Source organism: Triturus cristatus, chromosome 3_1, assembly GCF_964204655.1.
Source record: "Triturus cristatus chromosome 3_1, aTriCri1.1, whole genome shotgun sequence".
Classification (NCBI taxonomy): Eukaryota; Metazoa; Chordata; class Amphibia; order Caudata; family Salamandridae; genus Triturus; species Triturus cristatus.
The window spans coordinates 251550144-251569916 of NC_140583.1; the positions used below are offsets into that span (position 1 = coordinate 251550144).

The 19773-nt window shown below is 47.7% G+C and overlaps 1 protein-coding gene across 1 annotated transcript in view; it reads left to right on the forward strand.

Annotated features, from left to right (window-relative positions):
- The window catches only part of LOC146860047 (uncharacterized), a 373732-nt gene that overhangs the window by 89087 nt on the left and 264872 nt on the right, over positions 1-19773 (forward strand). The window lies entirely within an intron of this gene.

A 19773-nucleotide genomic window follows, 5' to 3' on the forward strand; every position in this document is an offset into this window, starting at 1 on the left:
TGTTTGTGTACACACCCGGCTCTCGGAGTCCTTCTAATCCATCCACTGACACCACCGGCAGTATGGCCATCACCCTATCCTCCCAGGGATGGTAGTGTACGGGTCTGCGGGGCGGCCCTCCTCCAGTGACGTTGGCCTGGTTGTGGTCGTCGGTCATTTTGGCTCGGACCCTCCTCCGCAGATCGTACCACCTGGCTTGGCATTCATGCCTGGTCCTTCTGGTGGCCGCAACAGCATTCACAGCATCGACAATCCTCTGCCACATGGCTGTTTTTTCGGACATGCAGGTCTGTCTGACCAATGTTCCAAAGAGGTGTGGCTCGACTCTGAGGATTTCGTCGACAAGGACCTCCAACTCTCGGCTAGTGAACTTTGGATTCTTGTTAGTGGGCATGGTGAGGGGTGTGGGTGTGGATGGTGGGGGGGGTGTGTGGATGGTTGTGGGTGTGTGGGTGTGGTTGTGCAGGTGTGTGTGTGAATGTGATGAGGGGGTGTTTGTGAAGGTGTGTGTGTGAAGGTGTGCAAGTGTAAGGTGTAGTGAAGGGACAAGTATGGTGCTGTAGGTTGTCTGTGGGGTCTGGCAGCAGTGAGTCTGTTGCAAAGGCTCATGGTTTGTGTGTGTGGGCCCTTTTTATTGGTCAATTGGTGGGTGTGGCTGTGTTTGAAGTTTGGGTGGGTGTGGTATAAGGAGTGGTTGTGTTTTGGGCCTCTGTTTGGGATTTTGGCAGTTGCAGGTCAGTGAATGTGTTGTTTTTGTGCTTGTTGGACATGTTTTGTGGCTTTGTGCCATTCGAATGGTGTATTCTTGTGTTGTTTTGCTTTGTCCTGGTTGTGTACGTGCGTTTTTAGCGTGTGTACGGTGTGTACTTCGGGAATTTTGTTGTACAGTGCTGTCCTTGTGTCTGGCGTGGTACGACTCGTACATGCGCGATGTTGTGTGAAGGTGCTGGTGTTGGGGTCTGGGGTGCGCTCCGTACTTAGAATGTTGGGGTGGGGGTACGCTCCATACGTACGCAGGTGAGGGTACGTGTCGTACATACACGGTTGGGGTGGTGGTACAGTCCGTACATACACTGTTGGGGTGGGGGTACGCTCCATACGTACGCGGGTGAGGGTACGTGTCGTACATACACGGTTGGGGTGGGGGTATGGTCCGTACATACACTGTTGGGGTGGGGGTACGCTCCATACGTACGCGGGTGAGGGTACGGGTCGTACATACACTGTTGGGGTGGGGGTACGCTCCATACCTACGCGGGTGAGGGTACGGGTCGTACATACACGGTTGGGGTGGGGGTACGCTCCATGCATACGCGGGTGAGGGTACGTGTCATACATACACGGTTGGGGTGGGGGTACGGTCCGTACATACACGGTTGGGGTGGGGGTACGCTCCATGCTTACGCGGGTGAGGGTACGTGTCGTACATACACGGTTGGGGTGGGGGTACGGTCCGTACATACACGGTTGGGGTGGGGGTACGCTCCATGCATACGCGGGTGAGGGTACGTGTCGTACATACATGGTTGGGGTGGGGGTACGGTCTGTACATACACGGTTGGGGTGGGGGTGCGCTCCATACGTACACGGGTGAGGGTACGGGTCGTACATACACGGTTGGGGTGGGGGTACGGTCCGTACATACACGGTTGGGGTGGGGGTACGCTCCATGCATACGCAGGTGAGGGTACGTGTCATACATACACGGTTGGGGTGGGGGTACGGTCCGTACATACACGGTTGGGGTGGGGGTGCGCTCCATACGTACGCGGGTGAGGGTACGGGTCGTACATACACGGTTGGGGTGGGGGTACGCTCCATACGTATGCGGGTGAGGGTACGGGTCGTACATACACGGTTGGGGTGGGGGTACGCTCCATACGTACGCGGGTGAGGGTACGGGTCGTACATACACGGTTGGGGTGGGGGTACAGTCCGTACATACACGGTTGGGGTGGGGGTACGCTCCATGCATATGCGGGTGAGGGTACGTGTCGTACATACACGGTTGGGGTGGGGGTGCGCTCCATACGTACGCGGGTGAGGGTACGGGTCGTGCATACACGGTTGGGGTGGGGGTACGCTCCATGCATACGCGGGTGAGGGTACGGGTCGTACATACACTGTTGGGGTGGGGGTATGCTCCATACGTACGCGGGTGAGGGTACGGGTCGTACATACACGGTTGGGGTGGGGGTACGCTTCATACATTCACGGGTGGGGGTACGTCTCGTACATACACGGGTGTACATACACGGGTGGGGATTCGACTCGTACATAGGAGGGCTGGGGGGAGTGTTGGGCGCCTATGCGGGCACATGTCTCCATGGTTGCTATGGGAGTTCGGTGCGGACGGTGTTTTTTCCATACGGTTGTAACATCGGACACACGGGATGGATCGTACTTCCGCGGTCGGACTTCACTTTTCACATTTGTACGGTAAATCGTCCGAGGACGTGTCGGACACATTTTCCGACCCGAGGACGTGTGGGGAATAATTCCCAATGCGATTCGTATGGACTTTTTCCCATGCGAATCGTAGTTGGCAGTTTGTACGGCACTTGTACGATTCGTACGGTAAAAAGACCGGATACGAGTCGTACGGGGAATTTTTTTACAGGATCGTGATCGGCACCAAGTAGTAACTTGTGCATCTGAAAGAGACACGTTAGTGATAGATTCCTTACCCCAGCAATACCAACCCAGGTGGTGGGTCTGTGAATATATTACACCAGAAAGTCATGGAGAACAGAACGGCCAAAGAAGCTGTCTCTCTTGACCTGACTGTCAAGGCAGTAATACTTGGTAAATGTGTGCAGCGAGGCCCACATAGCTGCCTGACAAATGTCCTGCAAGGGGACGCTGCGTCCCAAGGCAGTAGTGGCTGCCGTCACCCTGGTAGAATGGGCACGCAGCCCCACAGGAGGCTCCTTCTTAGCCAACGAGTAACAGGCCTTGATGCAGAGAATGACCCACCGAGAGATGGTCCATTTGTGCACAGCCCGACCTCTTTTGGCGCCCACGTAGCCAACAAAGAGCTGGTCAGCCACCCGGAACTGTTGGGTGTGCTTAAGGTAGAACGAGAGCGCACGGTTTGGATCCAGACGGTGGAGCCTCTCTTCCTCTTTGGAAGGATGTGGAAGCGGAAAGAAGGTAGGCAAGGTGATGGCCTGCCCAATGTGGAAGGGCGTGACAACCTTTGGCAAGAAAGTAGGACGAGTCCTTAAAACCACCTTGTCCGGATGAACAGAAAGGAAAGGAGGTTTAGAAGAAAGAGCCTGGAGCTCACTCACTCTTCTGGCAGAGGTGATAGCTACCAGGAAAGCCGTCTTGAGAGTGAGAAGACGCAAAGGACAGGTATGAAGGGGCTCAAAGGGAGTGCACATCAGATATGTTAAGACAAGGTTTAAGTCCCATTGAGGCATTATGAACGGCACGGGTGGAAACGTGTGCGTAATGCCTTTGAGGAAACGGTTAACAACCGGGGACTTAAAAAGAGAAGGCTGATCTGGAAGCCGTAAAAAGGCGGAGATGGCCGTAAGATAACCTTTGATAGGGCCCAGAGCAGAGCCCTGCTGGGCTAAAGAAAGAAGGAATAGAAGGACTTCGGAAAGAGGGGCAGAAAGGGGATCCACAGCCTTAGCTGTGCACCATGCCACAAACTTGTTCAATTTGCAGGCGTATACCGTTTTAGTGGAGGGACGCCTGGCTGCCAGAATGACATCACAGACTTTGGGAGGAAGATCAAAAGCTGTTAACTGTCGTCGCTCAATCTCCACGCATGGAGGTGGAGGTTGGACAGGTTTGGGTGGAGGACCGTCCCCTGCTGCTGCGACAGAAGATCCTCCCAAAGAGGCAGTTGGATCGGGGATCGATCGCCATGCTGAGATGCTGAGTAGCTCGGGATACCAGTATCTTCGTGCCCAGTCCGGAGCCACAAAGATGACTTGGGCCCAGTCACGCCGAATCTTCTTCAGCACTCTGGGCAGAAGTGGTATAGGCGGAAAGGCGTACAACATACCGCAACTCCACTCGCGACAAAAAGCATTGCCTAGCGAGGCCGCCTTGGAAATTCCAATGCACAGAACTGATGACATTGCGCGTTCTCTTTGGTGGCAAATAGATCTAACCAAGGTTCTCCCCACTGTTGAAAGAAACCTTGCACCACGTCCGAGTTCAGATGCCATTCGTGATCCATCAAGCACCGGCGGCTGAGTTTGTCCGCCCAGGCGTTCAGAGAACCTGCCAGGTGTTGAACCACCAAGGTAATGCCTTGATGTTCCAGCCATGTACAGAGGCGCAGAGCCCTGACATTGGGTCCAGGACCGCACCCTGCCCTGTTTGTTGCATGGCGGTGGTGTTGTCCGTGAACACCTATACCACACTTCCCCGGACAGAGGGAAGGAATGCTTTCAGGGCAAGTCGGATCGCCCGAAGCTCCAAAAGGTTGATATGGATCTGGGACTCCGCCAGAGACCAGAGTCCTCTGATCTCCGCATCTCACAAGTGGCCTCCCCATCCCAGGAGGGACGCATCCATCACCACTGTGTGCTCCGGTTGGGGAAGGGAGAGGGATCTGCCATTGACCCAATCGCGATTAGTGAGCCACCACTACAATTGTCGTGCAGTGCCCTCCGAGATCCGGACATGATCGGACAGGTTGCCCTGATGCTGCGCCCACTCGAACTTCAGGTCTCACTGCAGAGCCCGCATATACCATCTGGCATGTTGCACTAGCAGGATGCAGGAGGCCATCAGGCCCAGGAGCCGGAGGGTCATCCTGACTGAAACCCGGGACAGAGACTGAAAGATCGGAATCATAGCCTGAATATCCCAGACTCGATGCTCGGGAGGATAAACCCGAAACAGCGTCGAATCCAGAACCGCTCCGATGAAGGGGAGCTTCTGAGAGGGACTCAGGTACGACTTCAGGACGTTGATGGAGAACCCCAGCAAATGCAGGAGGTTGGTCGTAGTCTGAAGGTGGTTGACGACTGCCTGGGGCAAGCCCGCCTTCAACAACCAGTCATAGAGGTAAGGGAAGACTGACACCCCTGACCTGCGCAGGTGAGCTGCGACCACCGCCATCACCTTCGTGAACCCCCCAAAGGGTGCTGGTAAGGCCGAAGGGGAGCACTGCAAACTGTAAATGCTCCTGGCCTACCGTGAACTGCAGGTAACGACGGTGGGCCGGCAGAACGGGGATGTGAAAATATACGTCCTGCAAGTCCAACGCTACCATCCAGTCTCCAGGGTCGAGGGCAGCCAGAACCTGAGCCAGAGTCAGCATTTTGAACTTCTCCTTCCGGAGGAAGCGATTGACGTTCCGGAGGACCAAGATGGGGCACAGGCGCCCTTTGTCCTTCTTGGGGACCAGAAAGTAGTGGTAATAACAACCACTCCCTACTTCCGGCCCAGGAACTCACTTGATGGCCCCCTTGGCCAAGAGGGCCGTGACTTCCTGCTGGAGAAGTACCAAGTGATCCCCCAACATGGGGTGACACCGAGGTGGCATGGCTGGAGGGGAGGACTGAAAGGGAAGGGAGTAACCCCTGCAGATGAGCTGCAACACCCCCTTGTCCGAGGTGATATCACGCCAGTGGGGGAGGTGGTGGCGGATCCTGCCACCCACCAGCATGGGGTGCTCCACAAAGCTCGGATTAGGAAGGTTTGGAGGTAGAAGCAGCGGGGACGGAGATGGACTGACCCCCCACGCTGAGTCCCAGACCCAGCCCTGCGGAAGACGCGTCCGCGCTGAGGCTGGTTCTGCACAGGCTTGCTGAAGGAACGAAAACGTCGGCCTTATCACCAAACAGGCGAGTGCCATCAAAGAGCATGTCCATGAGCGAGCTCTGGACATCGGGCGAGAACACAGTAGATCGCAACCAGGCGTGGCGACGCAGCACCACAGTTGTAGAAATTGCCCTGCCCAGTGAGTCAGCGGTGTCCAAACCACACCGAATGGCGAACGTAGCCGCACCCTTACCCTCAGCAATTGCCTGGGAAAGCACAGCATGGACCTCCACAGGACACTGCGGCAACACCTGAGCAACCGTATCCCACATCGCGTGGGAATAGCGGCCTAATAAGCAGGCAGTGTTCACTGACCGCAGCCCGAAGCTGGCTGAAGAGAACAACCGCTTTCCGAACTGTTCCAGCTTCTTAGAGTCCTTATCCGGTGGAGCCATGGGAAAGGCACTCTGCGACGTCGAGGCCTGGATGACCAGGCTCTCAGGCGTAGGAAGAGTGGTCAGAAACGCAGGGTCACCAGGCGCCGGGCGGTGACGCCTGGTGACATTCTTATCCACAGGGGCCCCTGTGGCCGGCCTCGACCAAGTGCCCAACAAGACGTCAGTGAGGGTGTCATTAAAGGGAAGCAGGGGCTCCGACAAAGTGGATGCCTTCTGGAGCACCTCAGTGAGGAGATTAGTCTTGAGGGCCACCGTAGGAAGATCGAGGTTGAGGACCTCAGTGGCCCGACGGAGCACCATTGTGTAGGAGGCGCCCTCCTCCACAGTAGGCGGGGGAGAGGCAAACCCCGGGTCAGAAGAGACATCGAGGTCGTCGGCGTCCCCAGAGTCGTCCACCTAGTCCTGCTCAGAGTCACACTGACGGGCAAGAGGGCCCTCGGACCCCTCCCAGTCATCCTCCACCTCTGTTGCAGGGGAAACAGACCGCGGCAGCAGTGCCAGAGCAGGAACAAACGACGTCGGAAACGGCACCGTGAACGGCGCCGGCCGGGGCCGAGCCGGTGCCGTGTCCCGATGCGGATCCCAGGTAGGAACAAAATGGTCCTGAAACCGGGGAAAGGGCGGATCAAACGGCACCCACTGCAGCGCCGGAGGCGGAGCCGAGGGTGGCGCCGGGGCCGAAGCCGGCAGCGCTGGACCTTGTGGCGCCGGGGCCGGAGCCAACGGCGCAGGATCCTGTGGCGCCGAAGATGAATCTGCCGGCAGCACCGGCAGCCCCACAGGATACGGACATGGGACCGCGGGGCCCGAAGGCGCACCGGCGGGAGCCTGAGGCCTAAAAAGGCGGTTCAAGGTAGCAAGAAATTCTTGCATCTGTTCAGGAGTCGCTGACGGACCCGGGTAAGGCGGGTAGGCCGAGGGACTCCCAGGCTCCAAAGGAGCCGCAGGGGCAGAACCCATGTCCCCCTCGTCCACAACCGAGGACCGACGGGGGAACGTTGGAGAGCGAACTCGCTTTTTTGACTTCTTTTTATGTCATCGCTTACCCGAATCCGAGGGCGAAGACTTGGAGCCCGAGGAGCGATGACTGCAGCCCCGCGAGCGTTCTCACGAACGATCCCCGTACCTGGAACGGCATTGGGACGAGTGCCGGACCTCCAGCAGCTTCCGGCGCAGCTCCCTCAAGGCCTTCGGGCCATGGCCCGACAGTCCCGGCAGGACCGGGAGTCGTGGTCAGTCTCCAGGCAGTAGAGGCAAACATCGTGGGTGTCCGCCACTGACATATTGCGACGACAGGCCCCACAAGACTTATATCCATGCATCCCTAAGTGCACCAGGAGAAAAAAGTCTCAAAAGTGTAGTCAAAAAGTGACTAAGGTACGTGCTCTAACTGGATCTGCGCTTGCTGGCGCGGAAAAATAAACAACTGACGTCAGTGCGCATGGGTGGCGCCTAAGTAGTCTCCGTGACGTCATCTCGGCGTATACGACGCCACCGACGGACGCGGAGCCGCACAACGCCACCTACTGACGCGCAGGGATACTGCTACAAAAAATTTTCCAGATCCGGTCTGACACCTGTGGATATTCTAAGGTAAGGAATCTATCACTAACGTGTCTCTTTCAGATAAGTTATGTTTGTCCTGAAGATAGTCTCAATGATGTGACACAAAGAAGACCGAAACGTCGACGAATAGTCCATTCTTCCATATAGTGATTGTGAAATTGACTTACATTTTGAGTGTTGGATCCTATGTTTAGGACAACCTCTTGTTTTATTTTAGGAAGATGGATATATACATTGACAACTAAGAGAGTGTCTTATATTCAACTCTGTATGTTTTGTGGTTGTCAATGTTTGTGATAGTTATCTGTTGCTTTTTTGTACCCCTGTGTAATGTGTTTCAATTAAGTGATTTCTTTGTTGTATGTATTTTTAAATATATTCATTTTCTACATTTGATCACCTAGTGTTGCAATTAATTTGCTACTTAAAAGAAGACAATTTATTTCATAATTAATTTTGAGTGTTATGAAACATCACTCTATAGATATTAGAAAAGAATTCCTGTATTATTTGTTATCCAAATAAATCTCTTGTAGGCTTCTTTACCTCACTTAACATGAAAATGTGATATAACTGCTTCACAGTATTCATCATATTCCCAAGTGTTATAGCAAACTAGTTTCAAGTACATTATTAATTCATCTGTTATAACTCCATGCATTGTTAAAACCACTAATTTGAAAACATTATTTTCACATGAACTTTGCATATTTGCACTTAAAAATATATATATATATATTCACCACCCATAATCAGAAGGAGAATGAAATACAAAAGGAAGGATTGTTATCGGATGTATGTCGTTACAACGCACACTTTTACAACGCATGCACTTACAACGCATTTTTTACAACGCAACATCCACTACAACGCATTCCATTACATAGCATGACACTACAACGCATTTTAAAAAACTACCTTTACAACGCATTCCATTACATCGCATACTACCTTTACAACGCATACCATTACAACGCATAATTTTAAATTGCATTTAAGGTAAGTATTGGATAGTATAGGAGTAAAAATTACTATTCTAACTCCAGGGGGTGCAACAGTAGGGTAAGTGTTGGATAGTATAGGGGTAAAAATGACTATTCTAACTCCAGGGGGTGCAACAGTAGGGTAAGTGTTGGATAGTATAGGGGTAAAAATTACTATTCTAACTCCAGGGGGTGCAACAGTAGGGTAAGTGTTGGATAGTATAGGGGTAAAAATTGCTATTCTAACTCCAGGGGGTGCAACAGTAGGGTAAGTGTTGGATAGTATAGGGGTAAAAATTACTATTCTAACTCCAGGGGGTGCAACAGTAGGGAAAGTGTTGGATAGTATAGGGGTAAAAATTACTATTCTAACTCCAGGGGGTGCAACAGTAGGGTAAGTGTTGGATAGTATAGGGGTAAAAATTACTATTCTAACTCCAGGGGGTGCAACAGTAGGGTAAGTGTTGGATAGTATAGGGGTAAAAATTACTATTCTAACTCCAGGGGGTGCAACAGAAGGGTAAGTGTTGGATAGTATAGGGGTAAAAATTACTATTCTAACTCCACGGGGTGCAACAGTAGGGTAAGTGTTGGATAGTATAGGGGTAAACATTACTATTCTAACTCCAGGGGGTGCAACAGTAGGGTAAGTGTTGGATAGTATAGGGGTAAAAATTACTATTCTAACTCCAGGGGGTGCAACAGTAGGGTAAGTGTTGGATAGTGTAGTGTAATATTATGCGTTGTAATGGTATGCGTTGTAAAGGTAGTATGCGATGTAATGGAATGCGTTGTAAAGGTAGTGTTTTAAAATGCGTTGTAGTGTCATGCTATGTAATGGAATGCGTTGTAGTGGATGTTGCGTTGTAAAAAATGCGTTGTAAGTGTAGTGCGTTGTAACAGTTGCGTTGTAAAGGTTGTTCCCCTTGTTATCTCCTAGCCTAAGCACAGGAAGACTAAGGGCCTGATTTAGGTTTCAGCAGACAGGTTACTCCTTCACAACAGTGAGAATATCCCATCCGCTGATCTAAATGCCATTATTTCCTATGGGATTTAGAATTTGTCGGACTGGCTGTCTGTCACCGTTGTGACAGAATAACCTGTCTGCCAAAATCTAAATCAGGCCCTTAATCTGAAACACAAATAGAGGACCAACACCACTCTAGGCAATAACTTAAAACATACAATAAAAGAAATGGAAATAGTATCTTAAATACAAAACCTGTCTTCCTTCAAAACCAAATAAAAGCAGCAAAAACCAAACTGAGGGCATTTTTACGACTTTTGTGGTCTTGCAGCGGGCCGCCATGCCAGCACCCTGCTGCAAGACCACCAAAGCCATCAGCACACCGCCGCCAGATTAGGAGTTCAATCCTGGTCTGGCGGGCTGTGCTTTGGCGGTCCCATGGTGGTGCCTTTCAAAGGCTCACATCTGAACCTTAGAAAGTCACTGCAATGGGAGTGCCAAAGCATATTCTTGCACGGTATAGACTGTGCAGTCCATGCCTTGCAGGAACGGGGTACATACTGATGGGAGGGCACACCATATGCCCCCTACATGCACCCCATGGTCCAGAGGCAACAGGGGGCCATGTAGGGCCCCATCAGTTTCTTCACCGCCACACTTTTCATGGTAGGCTCACTGCCATGAAAACTGTGTTGGTGAAGAAATTCGTATTATGCTTGGCAGTGCTGCAGCAGCACCACCAGCACATTGCGGGCTCAGACCGATGCAAGACTGTCGCAGGATCATGGCAGGATCCCCAGCAGTCGTAGCGTTCCTGTGGTGGTGCAACCGCCCAAATTGTAATAGGGCAGGTTGACTCCCTGTCTGGTGATCCACAGACCTCCACCGTGGCTGCAGTGGTCCTATGGACGGCTATAGTCGTAATTAGGCCCTTAGACATTATTCAATATTGTTAAAGCTCAGACCGCTGACCGATGCACAACTACCAAACTCCATGACTTTCACTGTGATGAATTTGCCAAATAATTTGATAACATCATCAATGAGCTACTTGACTTCAGACTGCCCAAATACCCTCTGCTCAACAAATATAAACCTCAACAATACCTACCGACAGTAGGACATTGTTTGGGGCCAAAATACTAGAGAAACAAGCAAAACAAACCAATTCATACATGCGCACAGACACTTTAACAACTGCCAAATAGGCTTTCACTCAGGGTACAGCATTTAAAAAACTACATTCAGCATCATAGACGCAACCCCGCAAAAAGTCAGGTAAGATTGAAACCTGCTTACTAACCATGCTTGAGCTTCTAAATAGTTTTTTCTCACAATTTGGTATTGGAGGGGTGGTTTTTCAATGTTTCAAATCATATCTACAACATTGAGTCCAGACAATGAATATAAACAACTCATACTCACATCCTATGAAAACCTCTTTAGGCTCCCCTCAAGGATCAATATTTCAATATTATCCCCACTCCAAGTTAGCCGAAAGCGTGAACCTTTTGGAGAATTCTCAAACAGTGGGCTTCTCTTACCACCAACATCCAGATGATATACACATTTACATAAGGCTCAATAACAGCATCTACATTAACTATATAAAAGATTACCTTTCCAGAATACAAAGTTGCCTGCCAGGCAGAATTTGAAACTGGAGTAAAACAAAACAGAATTCCGCATAATCAGCATGGAATCTGAAAACTACAGAGCAAAATTTTGGCACATACACCTCTTTGACATCAATCTCTCCTCTGAACTCATTCGAATTTCCAAATCTCTAGGGTTCATACTTGATAACAACATGAAACTAGATGCCTACATAAAATGATTGACAAATGTATCCAAGACCTGCTATGACAATCAATTTGATTGCAGACACACTCCCAAAGGTGTTCTTGAGTACGTTATTAAGGCACCTGTGATTTTGAGACAGAAAAGTAGGAATGCCATCTGTAATGTGTAAGAAAGCAGCAGGCTTGTACTCTGAATACACTCTTCTTTTTTTTCATCGCCTCCACTAATGAAAACATATATTAGAATAAGAGGGCCAGAAGTGAAACTAGGAAATGAGGTAAGGAGAATGCGTTAATAAAGAAAACAGAGACTCAGGGCACCATTAATCTGACTCGTCACTTGTGCTATTGGGCATTGACATTTACAGGTCGAAGTGGGTATCTACAGACAAGAGGAGATATCTTAGTATCCTGCCATAAGAGATGTGCATCTACATAAAGAGTGAAAGGATACTCCTTAGCTATATTCTCTGTGCAACCATCTTCTAGTGCTCTGATATGAAACTGTGCTATTCTTGAACCTCACACATATCAAGAGATGAGAATCGTATTTATATTCAACACTTTTCCCTATTAGTAAGATAACTACCTCAAGCTTTTTCACTATATGTTTCTCTGTTGTACCTAACGTTGGTTTCTATTGAATCATTGTGCCACTGGAAAAGTAATCAACAAACATGAATATTCTGTGGTTTCTAACATTGTAATTAATAAGAAACTTGCAAACAACTATTCGAGTTTAGTCGACAGGAAAGCACTCCGACCGAGCCAGATCCGGAGTGTTTTCCGACCGAGCCGGAGTCCTGCAGTCCGACCGAGCGAGTACGATGCGGCCGTATGCTGCCGGACTCGGTTCGGTCGGACTCCCTTAGAAGTCAATGGGAGCCGGTCATACGACGCGCACATGGGCTCCCATTGACTGAATGGGTATGTCTCGCGCAAGGTTGCCCCCTACAGTGGGTACGCGTTGGTGCCATCCGCACCGTACATGCCTGTGTTGGGGGGACCCTTGGGTCTCCCCCTGTGTCCGAGTCGTAGGGCAGCGGGTGACAGGGGGTCCAACGCGGACCCCCAAAGGCAACCACCCGGACGTTTTGCGAGCCGGACACAACGGCTCGCACAGGCTGTCCGACGCGTGCATCGTACTGGGTCAGTCGTAATCCGCATCTATTTCACGCCACGGTTAGCTTCCGACCGAGACATACGGAGCGGTTCGGACCCGGGAACGACTCGGTCGGTGAATTTCACGTAGCTCGCATCGTACTTGCTCGCTCGTACAGCTGTACGAGACGGGCGGAAAACACGCGTACGGCTCGTAGTTTTTCCAGCCGGATCGCGTTCGGTGCCCTTTCGACCCGGACCGGAATCGGCCCATAAGTATCTTCGCTGCCAAACTCTCAGTCAGCCAGCCTCATTTAAAGACGGGCAGGCTGTAAGTTTTCCGTCAACGGAATCCCCATTGGTTCTGTCATTGGAATACTTCCTCCAATGGCCTGATGGAGTAGGACAAAGGATATTACATCACCTGCCGTATTTAAGTTGGACGGTTAAATGTCTTTTCTTCCTTTCTCACACTAGGAAAAACCTGGCAGTGAGGGATAGAAAAAAATATGATGCCCTCCGACACCCTGTGAGGGTGTGGAGGTCATTAGTTTTTTAGAATTATTGGAAATAAACTCCTGGTTTGTGAGTTTGTTTCTATATAAAAAAAACCTTTGCAATTATTTGGTGGATGGCCGTCAAAACTGACGGCAGCCCTCCACCAAATATTTTTTTACATTGAGAGGAGCTGCTGTGAAGGGAGTTCCTTTCAATGTACAAGGATGACCCCTAAATCGGTGCTCATCTCTAAATTTGGTGGAAGGTAATCCGTCAGGATGGAGAAGGTAATATCCTCCACATACTGATGGATTGTACTCCGTCCTCCAAATATAAATCAGGCACTTAATACCTTAGACCTAATCACATGCACATTTCAGGAGTAATATCAAAGTTTAAAATATTGTGTATATAATATCATATTTTATCTTGTTTTAGAGCATTGTGTTACGTTTTTATGTCATTATTTATATTATTGTGTGTAGTGGTTTTAAAATATATTTTAATTAATGCTAGTAGAGCAATTTGTTAATACATTTTTAAATTGGTTTTTATCTGCTTACATTTTTAATATTTTTTAAATTATAAATTTTAATTTTGGGTTGTAAGATGTATTTGGAGGTGTGGGTGGGTGGCATTTTGAGCAAAATATTTGTAAAATGATATCAATAGAATAATGTATTAATATTGCAAATGTAATAGTTTATTTTGAAAACATTATTTGTTTAATTAATTTAAAATTATACAATATGTATTTTGATAGTTTTTAGGAAATTATTTTATTAATTATTTTACAGGTTGTAATGTAATGTAAAATGTATTTCTATAGCGCCATTATCACTCGGAAGAGTATCATGGACAGTATAAAGTTTTGTGTGGCTGATTTTAGAAGTGTATATTAATTATTGCTAATTACGATAACTAGTGCTGTAAATATTTAGTAGTAATAACTAAAAAGTCAAATATGTAATATTAAAAAAAATGTAAATATGTTGGTTGAGAACAAATAGTTAATTATCATAACAGTGTGTATTACTTTTTTTAGATTTGGAGTTAAGCATAATGTTTGTTTTAAAAAATAAGTTTAATTCTTTGGGGGAATTCTGATATAGTATTCAGTTTTCAGAATTACATTGTATTTTGTTTTCAAATTTCAAGATACTGAATTGAAATGTAGGTTTTTAAAGGTTTTTATTTACCTTATTGAAATTATTTTAATTGTACTTATATTATATTGATGTAGTGAATCTCCAGCTCCCCCTTTGACCATTTATTCAATTTCTCCAATGTTTGTTGGACTGGACTTATAATAGTAAATTCCCCACCCCACTCATGTATGCAGTTTCCCCAATATTTGCTAGACTGAAGTTAGAATAGTAAATCTGACACCCAAGACAACAAATGTAGTCACTTTCCCCAGTGTTTGGTGGACTGGAGTTAGAATAGTATATATGCCTCCCTCCCATGGTTGTACCATCCCCAATGGTTGTGGACCAGAGTTTAAGAATAGTGACGTTCTCCATACAATGTATGCACTTGTCCAATCTTTCTTCAATTGGAGTTAGAATAGTAAATCTGACCCCTCCAATGTATCTACTTTTTCCAATGTTGCTAGACTGTAATTAGTTACAAATGCCCCCGCCCCCAGATAGAAACGTACCCCAATGTTAGTTAGACTGGAGTTAGATTAGCAAATCTGACGAACCAGTGTTTGCACATTTACCATCGTCATTAGAATAGTATATTTGAATCATATTTTATTTGTTTATTTTTTCATGATTTTCGATTGGTATTTTTTATTATTTTATTTCTTTTCATTTTTTTATAGTGTTTCATTATTTAAACTTACTTTAAATTTGTATTTATGATTTTTGTATAATAAAAATATTTATTTTTGCTATATATTATCAAAGTGCATTTAAGAGCTTAATACATGTAAAATATGTTTTTTAATTGTTAATTAAACATATATCAATAATATTGTAATTGTTTATTATAGAATTATTTTTATTTGTATAGTAATTGTATTGTAATTTATAAATGTATATTTTTTATTCATTGATACATTTATTCTAAAGTTTTGTTTTTTAAGAATTCATTTTAAAGTTAATACAAGAATGTGTGTATGTTTGATTTACATGATCTATTTTCAAATGTTGTACATTTTAACAAAAATATGTTTTATTTCACATTCCAGCCAAGTTAATTCAACTGAATACATATACTCAGCAAATTGAATGTCTATATTTTAGACTACAGCATTTTGGTTGTCAATATTTTTGCACTTTACATTATGGACCTGATTACAATGTCGGGTGGACTTTTGTCTGCCCAACACCGTTGTGGGTTGGAACCGCCCAACCTCGGGTGGGTGCACGATGCCCAGTCGCAAACATCCATTTTCCAAAGGAATCTTGTGCAGCGGACAGAAAAGGCCAGCAGCACAAGCTTCCATTGAAAAATGGATGTTTGTGAACATCCCTGCACCTCAGCACCTTGGCAGGTACCATGTGAGGCAAATACATACCTGCTACATCTATCACATAAAAGAAGAGTTAAAATGGAAGTATCGCTTCAGCTGTTAATGCCATTCATTGCCTTGAATGAGAGCCTCCTATTCCAAAGTGACAATACATTAATTTGCACAAAGAATAATCATTATACCTGACTTGAAAGCGCTTTTGGGCAGAGCAACAATATGTCAAGCATCATATAACTTCCAGACCTACGGGCAATTTTCTTGTAAAACAAATGCAGTAGGTTCCACTAAGTGGAGGTAAAGCACCATCACTATAAAACAAAAAAATAACAGAATGGAACTTGATCACAACTTAATTAAAAAAAAAAAAAGAGATATTGTTGCTAGTATACCCCCTCCCTTTTCGTTTAAGGCTCATGGCGGTTACATACATTCTCAAATAAGTTGGGTGTTCCTCCTACTTCACGAGGCAAAGAAGGCTTCACTTAAGGTCTGGACACATTCTTTGTGGTGGTATGTTCATGCACATGGTAGGTGGGATGAATAGATTGGGTGTCATTGATTTGGTACTGTTAGGTTGCAGGGATATAGTTTTACATAAAAGAGGTAATGATCTGTGAAATAAGGTGTGATCAATTTGCAAATATTCAACAATAGAGATTAAGGCAGATAAACATCTGACTTAGGATAGGCTATACTCAAAGAGAGGAGACATGCAGAGGATGGAATAGAAGGAGAATACCTCTCAGAAGAAAAAAAGGACACCAAACAATCAGACATTTTGGTTAATTTTTCATGCTGGGTTTTAGGAATAAAGAGGGGGGAAGCTTTTTCAGATAGCAAGCTATTTGATGATCTAAAACTGTAGAAAAGCACAACATTATTTGGTGCTTCATGTCTGGGGCATATTGCTTAAACATGCAAGACCAAATGTGCGGTCATTTAATATTAAGAGCCCCAGCCAGCTGTGTGCCAAACCAAGGGCAGACTAATTAAACACAGCTTGCTGTATCCCAACCTTTGGCACTGATCAAGAAGAAGAGGGGCAGACTCCTTCATTAGGAAAAGTATCCTTTAATGGTCTTCTCTCTCTATTCTATAACACTGCATTAAATGGTCATTTTGCTCACTAAAAATTACTTTATTCAAGAGAAGCTGGTTCCCTATCAAACTGTAGCCATACATCAATGCGCCCGTTTTGAGAGCTGCATGGGCAAATGTGAGAAGTTGGCCTGGTATATGATGTTCACTAGTTAAAGTGACCACCTTGTACCATGCCAAGCAACCCTTATGGTGTGGTTGTAAGTCAACCTTTTCGGACTAGCTGCCCTAGTGGTAGCATAGGCTAAGCAGTCTTTAAGGCTAAACTCGTTAAAGCGTGTTAAGCAGGCTGTTTTACCAAATGCAACCCCCCTCTATACCAATGAAAGGACACCACACAGATATATATTGAAAATATATATGTATTTATTTCTCAAAGTATCCCCTAGACTCTTTATGAGCACAGGAGCACAAATCGTTAAACAAGACAACGTTATAATATACAGAAGTTGCACTTTATATGGATGGGCCCTGGTGGCCACTCAAACCATATACTAAAATAGTGGTATAAGTACCACGAACAGGAAAGGGAAAAGGCCTAGGGCCTCTAGAATCACTGGGCCTACAAGGAGCTAACTTCAGTTAGTGACCAGGAGGTCCACGGGTCGCGTGTGCAGTGAGGAAAGTTACACGCGGGCTCCCATAGGTTTTCAATGGGTGCGTAAAAGTTACAAAGTTACTGCAGAAAGGGTCTTCTGGATGGACTACGATCTTAAGATTCAAAACACAGACACTAGAGATGTTTCTCTACACTTGGGCACCAGAGTGCCAGCTTTACCTCACCCACAGGAAGCGGGTGCATAGGTCTCGAAGTGCGTCGGGTTTCGTCCGTCGATTCAATGGAGCCTGATGACAAAGATGCTGCAGGCGGTCGGTCCAGAAGAGATGCGGTGGATCCAAGGGTGGATCGGAGTTGTAGAAGACCTGAAAGCAGAGGGGACAGTGTTCACAGTCACTAGCCAGTGACCGGCGTGGCACCAGGTAGGTACCAGGCGATGTCGGGTGCAAACAGGCAAAGAGGTGTAGCTTGTCTCCGCAGCCACGTGGTCCCTGAAGGTCGACGACGTCCAGGAGTCGAGTCACGAGCTGTCCCACGCAGGCTCTCGCTGTCGGCGGTGTCGGTGACTCGAAGAAGCAAATAAGCCTTGGCAAAGGCAGGAGTCGTGGAAAGAGAGGAAAGCTGATTGTTCTGACCAGCAAGGTCAGAGGGGCTGTTCTTTTGGAGAGCAGCTAGGGCCAGTCTGGAGCAACCAGACCAGCGTAGTTGATTTCAAGTTTCGTCGCCAAAATGGCCACTAGCCAACGGGCCAGGGACCGGGCAGGCGCGTCGAGATGCAAAGTGCAGAGGGGCCCCACGCAGATCGTGGAGATGCTGGAGGGCTCACCTTTGGTGCAGATGCTGCTCGGTGGTTGGGCTTCTCAGGACTCAAAGCACAACTCGGAGGGAGCCTCTGTCGTTGCGCTTGCAGCTTGTCGTCGGTCTTCCAAGATGGCTGGCTCCACGTGTCTCGGTGCCTCCACGGGTTCCTTCTTTTCAGGGACTGTGGATCGGGCGGTGAGAGGTCTGGAGGTCCAGGTCTTGTCGGGCTCTGGGCTCGGGCTCCGGCAGGAGGCGGCGGCAAAGCAGACGTTCAATAGCTGGTTGGTGAAGCGTTAGCAAGATGGTCACTCCCTGACCATAGGGGAGATTTCCTTCAGTCCTCTGTGCAGCAGAGCGTCGAAGTTCCCGTCTTCTTCTTTGTAGTAAGTTGATTCCAGGATGTCTGAAGTCTTAGGACACAGCTCCTACCTTTAAGCGGATTCTAGGGGCCGGACTACCTGCTAGGTCCCTCCCTAAGGGTGGAACCAGGAAGGGGGGTGGTTACACCCCCAATCCTTTGTCCAGCTCGCCCCAGGTCCGGGGCTGGTGTGCCCCAGGACCGGTTTGAACTGGCATATGCACCGAGGCTCCTTGTGAATCTCAGGCATGTCTGGTTTCTTTCAAGCCCTACCTGACCAATACACAAAATCCTGTCTGGGGTGGTGCTCGCACCACCCCTGGCAGGAAACCCTTTGTCCACATCTCCCAAGCTGGAAGGACTCCCAGTAGCAGGAGGGCAGACTTGTGTCTGTGGTGGCAGCATCCATTTTGTGGAGCTGAGGCTATGTCTGATTTTACCCGGGTTTCAGGTACTGTTCATGTCGTGTCCCTCTAGAAGGGTGGAATGCTAACCCCTCGCCAATTCTGGCGAGGGGTTAGTATTCCAATTCGTATGACACCTTACTCGACATGTTTTGATAAAGCCAAACCAAAGATAGCATTTAACCGCGAGGTTCATAATGCACTTAAGAGTATATGGTATGACGATATCTGGAAACAGTAGAAGGAAGTTGTTCCGACCACTGCAGACAGGCTCAGCTCATGCCAGAGCACCATCTCACATGGAACCAAGCACTCTGCCTTCAGGATTGTTAAGGCCTGCCATAGGAGTGACTTATAGGTTAACATGTGTCCCATTTAAGGTTAGGTATAGGTATACTACACCTAAGTAAGAGGTGGTTACACCAACTTACCCCAGCTGAGTGATCAGCCAGTTGTGTCAAATTTGTTAGGCCAGGCCAGGGGTGGCACAATACATGCTTCAGCCCCTGGTAGGCCTTAGATACACCAATGCCCTGGGTACCTAGTGTACACTGGTACAGGGGCTCACAGGATGATCCACTTCCAATTGGTTATGCACCTAGGGTGCATAGTGTAAATTTAGTAGAGAGAACAGCAGGCTGGGGGTCTGATTAGCAGACCCACAGCCTCAATATGTCAAAAACCAGTGAAGCAAAAAGCAAAAATGTGGGGTGACCATAGGATAGCAGACCCTACTCTCCTACAGGCATGTATACAAACTCTACTCTAAGAGATTCACTCTTACTTTAAGGCCCTGAATACAGACACGTAGAGGCTGTTTACGAGTCAGACTCAAAGGGGCGTGGCGGTGGCAGTCTTTCAATCGTCCTATTACGATTAGGGCTGTCGAACCGCCATTGCTTCGCCGCAGCCGCCGCTGCGGTCTCAACAAGCAAATTACGATTGTCCTCTCCGCCATGGTTT